The sequence below is a fragment of the Lygodium microphyllum genome, chromosome 13 (genome assembly GCF_053477565.2).
Source record: "Lygodium microphyllum isolate KBCC chromosome 13, Lygodium_microphyllum_v1.1.10, whole genome shotgun sequence".
NCBI lineage: Eukaryota > Viridiplantae > Streptophyta > Polypodiopsida > Schizaeales > Lygodiaceae > Lygodium > Lygodium microphyllum.
The window spans coordinates 76672783-76685845 of NC_141147.1; positions in this window are offsets into that span (position 1 = coordinate 76672783).

A 13063-nucleotide genomic window follows, 5' to 3' on the forward strand; every position below is an offset into this window, starting at 1 on the left:
GAGACATATTGTTTTGAAGGAATCTATCTAGTTATAAAAAGGTAGTTGTGGATCATATGGGAAGATAGTTTTTTGTTCAACATATATTACCATTTTAAGAGTGGAGAGGGGGGAGGATTATTTAGGGAGTTTCTTGTAGATTTCATAGAGGCTACATTTATGTTGCATTTGATCACTCCATTCTTTCACTTGAGAGAAACATATGTCAAAGTACATATAGGTAATGACATAGTTTCTTTATAAATAATCTCCCAAAGGTATTCATGTGATTGTATACAATATCCAAATCTTTTATAACCTCACCTTACTTATGTATAGCTCATGTAATTTAATAACCTCTCTAACCAAAGAAATTACTTGGTTTGGTATCATATATCATATTCTTGACATTTTGTATTTATCACATAATTATGTATGTCAAATGCAATATGTAAACCTTCTATTCTTTTATATACTTTTTTAATAGTATATATTTCAAAAATATTGATTTATTTTATGATGAAACATGAAAACTAAAAAAAGTAAACACAAATTAACTTGGTTTAATGTTTAGTTTTCTACCACATGCATGCATTATTTTCTCTAGAATATAATGGATTGATAGATATTTAGGAAGAATGCAAGTTTTTGTGATGCATTGGATTGTCACATATGATCATTTGTTTTCCTAATGCATATATGTATTGCTAGCACTTCAATGCAATATAGGGAATTGGTATGAAAAACATACAAAATTAGGTATGTTATTCATTGCAATCAGATGCATTTCACTGGACTACACTAAGATATTTTTGAGAACATGTATATTTTCCAATGCAATATAATGTAGTGCATTTGATTTGTTGCTAGGCATATGTGTGAGTTTTTGGAACCCTCACACCTCAGCATCCTTTGTTTGTAAACATGCTAACTCTACATTAAACACGTGTTCCAAGGTGGCCATATTACATACTCTATGGAATGCAAAAAAATTGAAAGCTAAAATCTCATTTTAAAAAACAACTTCACATGATCTAATGCTCTCCTAAAAGTTGTACATTAGCATTATAGAGGGAAATCAATTTTTTCAATCTCTTTTAAGTAAGGTGTGCTATGTTAATAAAGGTAACGCTATCATGGACAAATCTTATATGGCATTTTGACTCTCACCATCACTTACCTTTATGATACAATTGATTTAACATAAAAGGTAAATGATATAATGATAATGGGCATATGATCTTACTAACTAGATTCAACGGACCCAATGTCTATTAATAGGTAGAAATATTATTAATATTTCCCTTCATAGGGTGATAAACACATTAAATGTTGTACTGAGTAGTTGGGAATGAGCGATTACTATCCAGCTTCATTTACTTTTCTCCTTGATCATGAAAAAAGGTTATAAACAATAATTCTATTCTAGCATATATAAAATATTTGCAAGTAATGTTTTCTAAGTGGATATCATGAATTCATAATTATCCAAGGGTTCTTGCATGACATTTTAAAGAAAAATTGTCCTCAAAATTGTGATACATTTACAAACCAATATATTTTTTCCATATGATTCTATGTTTTTTTAATTTCTTACTATTTAAAAATATCTTTAAAATCACCTACTAAAGTTATAGGTTTTATTAAAATAATACAAACATATAAATTCACTACTTTTGAACTATAAAACTATCAAAGTCATTAAAAAACATTGTGTTTTGTGGTATTTTTGAAAGCATAACTCAAATATGTACACATTTTGAAATTGATTTTTTTGGAAATATTTTAAAATATTCCAAATGATTCTTATTCTAGGATGAAATAGTACCAAAATGGTTTACAATTGCATTGTTGATTGAAAATTTAGCAAAGTTTCTAAGAAATGCACTCCATCAAGTGAGACCAAAAATAAATATAAAATTTGAGGGAGCTTGATGCATTACATGAAGTAGACAAAAATATTAACTAAGATTTTAGGCAACTTGATGCTAGTTGACATTTTAATAAAATTTTTAGGGAACTTGATGTAGTGTGTCAAGTAAGACCAAGAAATGGTACAAAATTCGAGTGAACTTGATGAATTACATCAAGTCAATAGAAATATTAACAAAATCTCCACGTGACTTGATGCACTATATCAAGTTGTTTAGAAAATTTCTATGAAACATGATGCATTATATCAAGTAAAAACTAATCCAAATTTAGAGTGAGCTTGATGTGCTCCATCAAATCAATAGAACTATTAACAATAATTACAACCAAGTTCATGCACTTGTTAAGTAGTCCAAAATGTTAATAGAGTTTCCAAGAAACTCAATGCATTCCATCAAGTTGACTAAAAGTTGTAACAAAATTCTATTTGAACTTGATGCACATCATAAATTTGAAAAAACATCACTATGTATAAATCCTATATATCATGTGCATTCATGGCATGTTCTATGCATCCCTATATAACCTATTTTGTGGCATTTTCCTAACCCTTTCATGACTTTTTACCATAATTTATAAATCCCTTACTATAAGTTTATTCTTTTCATAGAAGAATTTAACATATCCTTATGTAGTAGATACAAGACATTAGTTTTATCATAGAATTAATCACACAAACTAGCTCTTAAGCTCTCAAAAAAAAGATCAAAGGGCTTAGAACCACCATGTCTCAAAGATTGGGGTTAAGATGGCTAAAGGTGTTGATGTCAAAGTATATTGTACTCAAATATATCTCAAAATCCAACAATAATAATTTGGATTTGTTTGATGATTTCTAAGTGATCTAGCAATGGTGTAGGCAATAGATCAGCCACATACAATTTGATAATGCCAATACTCATATGTCCTCCAACAAGCAAATGACTAGTGGGGTAGCATATCCCAACAAAAACCACAAGTGCAACAACTCCAAGCTAACCTCCATCAAATAAAAACGTAGACTTGGAGTGTAGGTGACAATAAAGGGGGTCTTTAGAGAGGGACTAGGTGGCCCGTTGAAGCAATAAATTTAAATAATGAGTGTTAGAGGTAATATGCAGACCACAAATTTGTGAGAGTGTGCAATGGAAGAGGAACATGAACACAGAGAGAAAAGGAGAAGAGAAAAGACAACAAGAATGAAAGAGAAATCTGTGTTGAATCTAGAAAGAATAATGGATTGATTAGTACTTGCACGTAGCCCAAAGTGTCAATGAGGTCACCAGATCAGAGTGAAAAATGATGGCAGCATTGGAGACTGTGATATAGATGGAGATAAAGTGTGCAACAAGAGTAGCCCCTTTAAGAAACATGTAGCAAAAAATGTAGCAAACTAGCTAACTATTGCAATAAGTGTAGTTGGTTGCATCAAAATTTGCTGAAAATGCTTACATGGCAAGAAATAAATGTCGACAATTGTAGAAAAGGCCAATCGCATCAGAAGGCTAATGGCAATCTGAAGGGGTTGCACAAGCTAATAGGCACTTGCCAAAACCAAGACATGAACATCTAAATTGACTGAGAAAAGAAATACATGCTCTAAATATAGTTGCCTTCTCCATCAAAGTACGTGACAAACATGTCAAAGCTTCTAATGTCCCCATAGATTGAGGCTCACGAGCAAGAGATGATAGTTCATAAAAAACATGACTACTAACGCCCACTCTCAGAACTTGGATATGGCTACAGGCCAAAGAAGATGTGGATCCAAGGGTGACAAGAAGAATGCCAATGCTAATTAAGGCCATCCATGTGGACTACCAAAATGAAGAAGCTCCTTGTAATCCTAGGAATCCCTTTCTAAAATATTAGGGACCGAGAAGTCCACAACTGCATCACCAATATCATCCCCCCCAAAAAGGGGAGGGAGGAATGAGAGAACCACCAAAGAAGTGGATGGGAGATGGGATGGAACCTATGGAATAGATGGTGCACAAGTTGAAATGGGTGCAACAAAGAGACAAGTTTCTCAAAGGACCCTACACCAAGAAAGGGGAATGGAGCCTGTAAAGCCCTCACTTCTACTAACCTATCGCTAGAATAGCTCATGTAGAAAAATCCTCCAACAAAAACGGCCTACTCAATGAAGACAACATGGGACCAAGTCAAGGCCATGAACAAACATGAATGAAATGCCCAAGCATAAAACATGTAGAACTTCTAAAATGGAGCTCAATGAATGGGTTGCTAATAATGGCAGTGCCAATACTAACTAATGGGCACCAGACAAAAGTCACAAATAGTGACAAGACCCTTAGATGGATGAAGATCCTATAACAAATCTCCTCGTGGAGTCATATGACTCGAAGCACCCCCATTAATAAGCCAATGCCTCTCGAAAGATGAGGCATTCACTAAAGAAGGATCCTAGGTAGCAACTAGTATAGAGTAGAGGAAGGCTCAGAGGATTTAACTCCATTCATCACTCTTGGATGAAGATGGAAATAGTTCTTCCAACATTTCTCCTTGTGATGTGTCCTCTTCCCACAATGTGGGCATTGAGGCTTCTCAGAATCTGTGTCAAAGCAAGCCTGAAGGACTCTCTTGTTTCTTGTTGATGTGCTTGGCCTTGGATTTTCCTTCTTCTTCTTCTTACCCCTTCCTATACATCTACCATGAAATCCTTCATAGAACTAGATCCACTAGTTCCAACCTCTATGAGATGCTCATCATGCTCCAAGACAAGTGGGGCTAAATCCTCTCATAGAAGAGTCTCTCAGGTTCTCGACATAAGAAGGCTGATGCAAAAGACATCATACTTCAAAGATGGCAGTTCAAAGATGGCAATTGAGTCGAGAGAATCATGCCCATATCCTTTAAAGACAACATCCTACCAAGGGATGAAATCTCATCCCTCATGTCCTCCAAGTTGTTGTTGTGATCCTTCATAGAATAAGAGTCATCAATATTGAGCATCCCTAGTTTCTTTTCCAAGGTGATCTTGTGGGGAAATGTCTTCTAATGATACAAAGAAGCAAGCTTTGTCCATGCTTCCATTTTTGTCTACACACCATGTTGTCTACATGTAGGACAAAATCCTATGAGTTCATGAAGAGGAAGGGCCAAGTTCTAGGGTTGAGCCAATCCCATAGAGCTACATGATGCATCATTGCTCCCACATTGGGATCCACCATGGGATGGGGAATAGGGTGGGTGACAAACTCCTAAAGATCAAAGGTGTCGAGAATGCACTCCTTGCATGACCAAAGCAAATTATTTGATCCATCTAGCAGCCTAAAGATCAAATAATTTGCTCCCACATTGGGATCTGCCATGGGATGGGGAATAGGGGTGGGGGTGACAAACTCCTAAAGATCAAAGGTGTCAAGAATGCACTCCTTACAAGACCAAAGCAAATTATTTGAACTATCTTCTTTGGGAAAAAGAAAGGAGAACATGAAAATACACTAATGGTGCCATCATAGGCATCCTAGGGCCCGAAGAAAAGACCCTATCAGAGACATAAAGAGAGGAGGGAGGTAGAATAGGACTCTAGCCTCCAATCTTCACGACAATCGTGCTACCTCTTAGAGAAAGTATGAATAGACTCCTCATCTGAGTCATCAAAGCCTTGGAGCCAATGATATTCCATGCCTCTAGACTTGCAAACACCCTAAATCTGTTGCATTTGGTTGTTCAAGAGCTTGAATGGAGAGAATAATTAGCTACATCTATGAGAAAACAATTGTAGGTGTCCAGTCTTTGTCAAAAAAAATGCACAAAGCGTTTTCTATAGTAAAAAGCAAGCTAAAAGTTTATGGTTTTAGTAGTAGGATCATCTTCTTTGAAGAAAACCTTTGTGTCCTCACCTGAACAATGATGCCATGTGAGAGTGCACAATGAAAGAGGAACATGAACATGAAGAGAAAAGGAGAAGAGAAAAGATGACATGAATGAAAGAGAAATCTCCATTGAGTCTAGAAAGAATGTTGAGTACAATGATGGGCTGATCAATCTATGCACTTAGCCCAAAGTGTAAGTGAGGGCTCCAAATCAAGTTGGAAAATGATAACACTGGAGATGGTGATGGAGAGGAGACAAAGTGTGAAGCTAGCAACCCCTACAAGAGAGGAAGAAGAACGCCAAAGTTAGAGTGTGCACCTTAGGAAGAGGAAGACAAATGATTTTCCCTAGCCAACCCATCTGCTATATATAATAAAAAATGTAGCAAATTGGCTAACTACTACAATAAATGCACTCCTAAAACTAGCCAAGATATTGACACGGCATGCAATAAATGTCAACAAGGGCAGATAGGACCAATTGTAGCCTGGGAAAGCTGATCATAGCCTAAAGGGGCTACACAGTCTAACAAGTCCTTGGCAAAACTAAGAAATGCACATCTAAACTGACTAAGAAAAGAAATGCATGCTCTAAATAAGGAGGCCTCCTATGTCAAAGCACATGACAAATATATCAGAGCTCCTAATAATGCCCCCGTCTGCTCACATGCAGGAGATGATAGTGGATGACAAACATGACTACTAACACAATTAGCCAGACATCAATCAAATAAGTGTGGTCATAGCTAAGGAGTATTCCAAATGAGCCAAGCAAGAGGTGTATACTGAGAGCATAAGAGTAGAATGGATGTTATACAAAGGGCATACCAATATGATGGCTGGTAATTAGGTCACCAGCACTCTGTAATAGTTGTGGGCAACATGGTAGCAATTCAACAAGGCTCCACGAACTAGCAATGTCCTCTAAAAGAGCTGAGGGCAATAGTGGGCATCACAAGGTTGAATGATGATGACTGGCTACAAAAATGTATGGTCATTCCTTAAGCTTGAACTCTTTAAATAGTGCAAAAGTGCATGCGACAATTTGAAACCAACAATGCTCGCAATCATTAAATTTCTATAAAATAAAAGTGAGCAAAGCTTGGACTTACTATTAATAACACATTGAATCCTTTTTTCCATATTGACAACCCATTTCTCGAAACCACAAGTTCATACTTGAGTACCATCTACTCTTACTTTATTCTCATTGATGCCTCACACTAAAATTGATATGATCGATCCCTTTATACTAGAAAATCCAATTAAAAATAGAAAAAAATAGGTCTAAGTTTAATTAAAAATCAAGCGAAAGCACAAATGCTATTTGAAATTGATGCAAACTTAACTAAACATGAAGAGAAGTAATGAAAATGTACAGTCTACATTTGGGTTTCATGAAGTAAATAGAAACGAACATACCTACTTGAAATGGAGTAGCGAAGTGGAACAGTAAGACAATGGCCAAAGTGTGGTAAAGTGTAGCAACCTAGTGGGGAAGGCATTGAGCTAGTGCTCAAGTTTTTGAACCCAAGGACAAAATGTACTCCCTTGTGCACCAACCATAACCTACTTGGCACTTAGAGAAGTGGGTTCAAGTAGTGAACCATTAATCCCCACATGAAGAGAGAAATAAAGTATGCCAATTAGTTCATTAAGTCCATCTTGCCATGTGCTCTTGTACAACCTCTGCTTGAGCATAGCCCTCAAATCTACCACTAGCAAAACATCCATCTAAGATGAAGTTATGGTTTTGAATGGAGCTAGCAAGAGCTAAATATAGCCAACATAAGGGGTAAGAGCGCCAAAATCTAATGTATGATATGTTGATTAAGCAATTGATTAGTTTCAAAACTCTATTTTTCCAATATGTCTATTACTTCCAACTAAAAATTAGTTTCAAAACAACAAACTCAAAACCAAGAGCAACAAATTCATTGACTTGAGCACCATGTGCATCATACCCTGATCAATTTTGTGCATGGTTGTCCAGCTCAATAGAATGTGTCACATCAACATGGTCACAAGTCTCACCTACATTAGAACTTGCACAAATAGCAATAGTTGGATGATTTGCAACACATACATGACGATCAACATCAATCTCAATCTTCTCAAGAACCACATTTCCATCTTTGTAAAGGAGCACAATTATCATACTATTGTTCATCATCATGATTTGGGTTGAAAACATAAAACTCTAACACCAACATGTATGCCAACTATAGGCTAACCCCTAACATTATAATTATTGAGGTGAAGTTTCAGAACATTTGTGTGAATAGATCATGTCTATCCAACTTTTTAAGGAGGATGGTGGTATTTATACATTGTTGCAAACTTACGGATGCATATTCTTAGATACTACGATTGTTAGAATTTCCATATCATGCCCCACAGTTCCATGGTACATGATTTGTTGTATCAATTGTACATTGAATTGTAGTCTTGTTGTGTCCATTATTGGAAGCTTCCACATTAAAAAAGGTTAAGGAGGGAAAACATCTTCATAATCACTAATTTCATGTAAAGAACTTGCCAAATCAATTGGATATTTCCAATTACTTTCATGCCACTAGGTCATCAAAGGTATTGGAATATCCAGTTATACTAGAGATTCATGAGCATCAATATCTCTATAAGTATTGTTAGAAGCAACACTACCATCGATAGCATCACCAGCTTGTGAAGTGCCTATATAAGTTCTGTCCCTATTCTAATGATTACCCCAACATTGAAATAGCTCCACCATTCATAACAAATTCAAAACCAACAACATCATAGTCACCATCATTTTCAATTTTGTCTTCTACAACATATAGTGTTTTCCTTCTAGAAGTTCCTTTATTAATAATGCTTATCTTCACAGTTTGGCAAGTATGTCTACAAGACCAATCTTCCCTAGTTTCAATGATAAGGACATTGAATGAAAGCTTTCAACGATACTCTAATCCTTCATGCATTGAAATTTGGGGGTGATGCTATGACACATATAACATTATTATATCCTTGACTACTTGTTGTCCCTAAAGATGTACACTTCCATCCTTATGGTATGGCCAAACCTTGCCCCTCCCTAATTTTTAATTATGTATTACTACCCTTTTTAGAGGATGTCCTGGGTCCATTGTTGCTATTTATAGGTCTGCTCTATGGTGTCTTTAGCTTGGAGTAAATCAGGCCTTTCTAGAAATGATGATGGAGCTCATGCAGTAATTGGATGCCCATAGGACTAAGATTCAAAACTAAATTCATTGCTATGTATGGGTTATCTAAAAACCCTTCATACTTGTGTTTATTTGAATCACTTTGGATTGCTTCAAATTCCTAAACAAATCATACCCTATTTTGATGAGATGATTCTTTCAATCCATGTTAGCGCAACAACAAGGACTATGTTTATTTATTGCTAGCTCATGAGTTATTTGGCATTCCCATGATGATTAAGATGTAGGGTATATCTCTAATATGCCTCAATTACTATTGACTATGGTTTTCCCTTTATCATGGATACTTTTTGAAATGAAGGTATTATTGTTAATATGAGGGACCAAGATACTCCTTCAAATTAATGCATTTTTGACTACTTGGACTGCCTTAAGCTTCCCAAAGATGGCCTCTCCTAATCAAATGATTAACACCCTTCATGCCACTCATATTTATCCATGCTTATACATGGCACATCAACCACTCTAAGCTTCAAATAAAGTAGCAATTTTCTTTCATGGAAGCATTGCATGCAAACTAGCTAACAAACAAGGGGAGAGGGTGAGAGGAGATGCACCTCCATTTATCCCTTTTTGTATTGCAATTGAAAGTTGTTGATTCCTAGCTAAACCAAAGTAGTACCATCCTACAATCACACAAGTATGCTCTCAGTTTGGTAATTAGCATTTAAGAATGAAAATACATTTGTTTAGCCAAAAAGAAAATGCATCATCATCTTACTACCATAAGGTGTATTAGAATTTCCTCATCCAATCCAACATCTTATGTATGCAAGAATTGTTATCCATCAATTTTCATGAACTAGAGTTGGGTCTTATGTTCGTTTTCTCAAACGTTCTCAAGGGTCCTAATGCACCCTAGGGTCAAGTTTCATTGCATGAAAATGTATGGTAGTTAGACATCTCACCTTTTCTAGCTCATCCTGTATCTTCATTTCTAGCTCATCTTCTATCTTCATTTCCTCGTGGTGTCAACTAGGCATGGCACCACTCTAGGTAAACAAATCCACAAATTCCTTGGTAAAAAGCTAGGGTCTTGGTCCAAAACACATCATATTGTAGTACTTCCCACCATCAGGTACAAGGTAATCTTCCTCAGCCATCATAATCTGCTCTTGCACTACTATGATAGCACTCACTTTATGTAAGCTTGTGGCATCATATCTTCTAGCCTCCTCTACCATCATCAAATGCACATCCATGCAATCATAATCAATGAGGTCTTCCATCGAATACCTAACTAGGATAGAAAACAATTCTACTTCCTTCAAATCCAAGTATTGCATCACATCTGATAGAAGCCTAGAGGGATCACTATGTATAAAACTATACATCACATGAGTTCAAAAAAAGGAATATTAAAAAAGATAAGCTTAAAGATATGCATTCATATAAGAGAAAATATTTTTAAATTTATAAATTCACTTATAGAAGGGATTTTTATATTTTATATGTAGATTTTTTAGAAAGAGTATCATTAATTTCTAAATTTGGTCTAAATTTTGTATAGGAGGCTATGGTCAAAATAAAGGCACTTAAACATCTATGCAATGTTCAACTTGATTATGTCAATGTACGTAGGGTGATCTAGCCACATTCTATTCACATGATGCATAGAGAATGTGATTGCTCATGTAAGAACAAAAGGTCATTTTTTGGGTGGGGGGCATAGTTTTAGATTTTTGAGATTAAAGAGGACTCAGGGATTCATTCAAGGAAATGCAAGTGTAGTATGAGAGTTCATAAATGAGGGGAATTTTTACTCCTCACACTTATAGAAACATATTTACGAGATGGATGTTGTTACTCGATATTTTAAATTTCATATGTGGGGTATATTTATTCCAAAGGTCTTATAAGTTCAAGCTGAATGCTTAATAAGGTTTCCCTAATTCATTCATTTCATACCAAGGCAATCACTTCATAAACAAGTGACACCATGGTTCTCTCTCTCTCTCTCTCTCTCTCTCTCTCTCTCTCTCTCTCTCTCTCTCTCTCTCTCTCTCTCTCTCTCTCTCTCTCTCTCTCTCTCTCTCTCTCTCTCTCTCTCTCTCTCTCTCTCTCTCTCTCTCTCTCTCTCTCTCTCTCTCTCTCTCTCTCTCTCTCTCTCTCTCTCATCAATTAGGGGGTTTAGGAAGTGCCATGCCATTTCTCTTTCATTGTATTCCACATACAAAGACATTTCTAATCTTTTCTTGTGTTATCTACTCATTTTGATCCAATGCAAAGAGCCTTCTGTCTTTTTTTTTTGAAAAACAAACATTCAAATAAATAAAACAAAATATACATAGGGCAAATGGGCCATGGTGGAACACTTAACTTTTCACATGTTGTTAGCCCCCCTAAAGCCATAAATTGGCCCTACTAACTTTATGAGCAGTTGTGGCACATTGCTTTTACCTTGTTGAAAAAGGGTTCACATGATATAATATGATTTTTTGACATTTTAGAAAAACCCTTTTTTTTGTGCATGGGCATGCCACCCAAGGGGATAGCTAAAGCACTCTTTGTGTTGGTAGGATTTGAACCTATGCACTTATGACACCTACACACTCCACTTATAACCATCACAATGAAAGTCATATAGATATTCAAAATTATCTTAATCTATTTTAAAACCAACAAACCCTTTTTCAAAAAAGGTTATCTAGTATATAGAAATGTGTGTGCATTGAGCTACCGTCCTACATGTCTGTTTTTGCATCTACCAATAGTGGAATACAATAGGACTGCCCTTGATAGCCCGCATAAATGACAAACTAAAGTCTATGGATCTAGTTAAATTAACCTTCAACTCAGATAGGATAACTCTCTAAAGTGACGCACATGAAGGGTTGGTTTGACCATCCCAAAACATCTATTCTTGGATGGCTTTTTTTAAACACTAAATTAAAGGTCTCTTTTGTGTTTTAACCATGCATGCTACTATAAACACAATTTTTCCCCATGGTTATTGGAGGGACCTCCGTTCAAGTTGTAAAGCAAGTGCCACATTAGTAAAGTGATTGACATGGTGATCCTTTTCTACTCACAATAGCTTATGTGTGAGGGCCTTGAGCAATCTCCCCCTGTTTAGAAGTTGATTCAACTAGGAGTGGAGTAGATTACAACTATCAAATGCATGGATTACAGGTGGCAATGAAATGCGCATAACTAAGACTATACAACACTACTCAAGATGAGGAAAATGATGACCAACATGCTCTTAGTGGCCTACTAAAGGGTGTCTTTTTGTGAAGATATTTGCAACAGCTTGTGCCATAAGAGAACTATTATAGGAGCATAATAATTACATGTAGGCACCGAGGGTAGATCGCAAGCGTGTGGCTATCATGTTGGCAATGGCTTTGTCTTGGACCTTTCAAATAAGCAAGCATAACGGAGAAAAAAATGATAATAAGTAGGCTTCAAGACACAGTGTATGCATTGAGCAAGCTAAACAAAAGGCATTGATCCATAAAGCAAGGTATTAGAACTAATCATGGTTGCACGTTAGTCCAGAGCACATGCAAACCTCTAGTTATTGGTAGAGGCAACTATCAACTACCAAGTGGGTCCTCAATTAACAGATACTCTCCAATGGAAGTTTACATCCAACATGTCGACAACCTAGCTTGTGCAAAACTTTTGAGAAAATGAATGCAAGACCCAACTCTAATTCATGAAAATGAATTGATAACACTCCTTGCATGCACGAGATGTCACTAGATTGGATGAGGAAGTTCTAATACAACTTGTGGTAATAAGATAATGATGTATTATCCTTCTGGCTCAACAAATGTATTTTTGTTCTTGAATGTTCATTGCCATACTAGAGTGATTGCATGATGGTACTACTATGGCTTAGCTAGAAACCAACAACTTTCAATTACAATACAAAGGGGTAACACAAGTGCATCTCCTCTCACCCTTCCCCCTGTTTCGGAGCTAGTTTCCATGCAATGCTTCCATGAAAACAAATTGTTGCTTTATTTGAACATAGAGTGCTTGATGTGTTGCATCATTAGGAGAGGCCATCTTTGGGAAGTTTGAGGTAGTCCAAGGAGTCAAAAATGCATTGGTTTGCAAGATTATCATGGTCCCTCATATTGACAATAGTGCCTT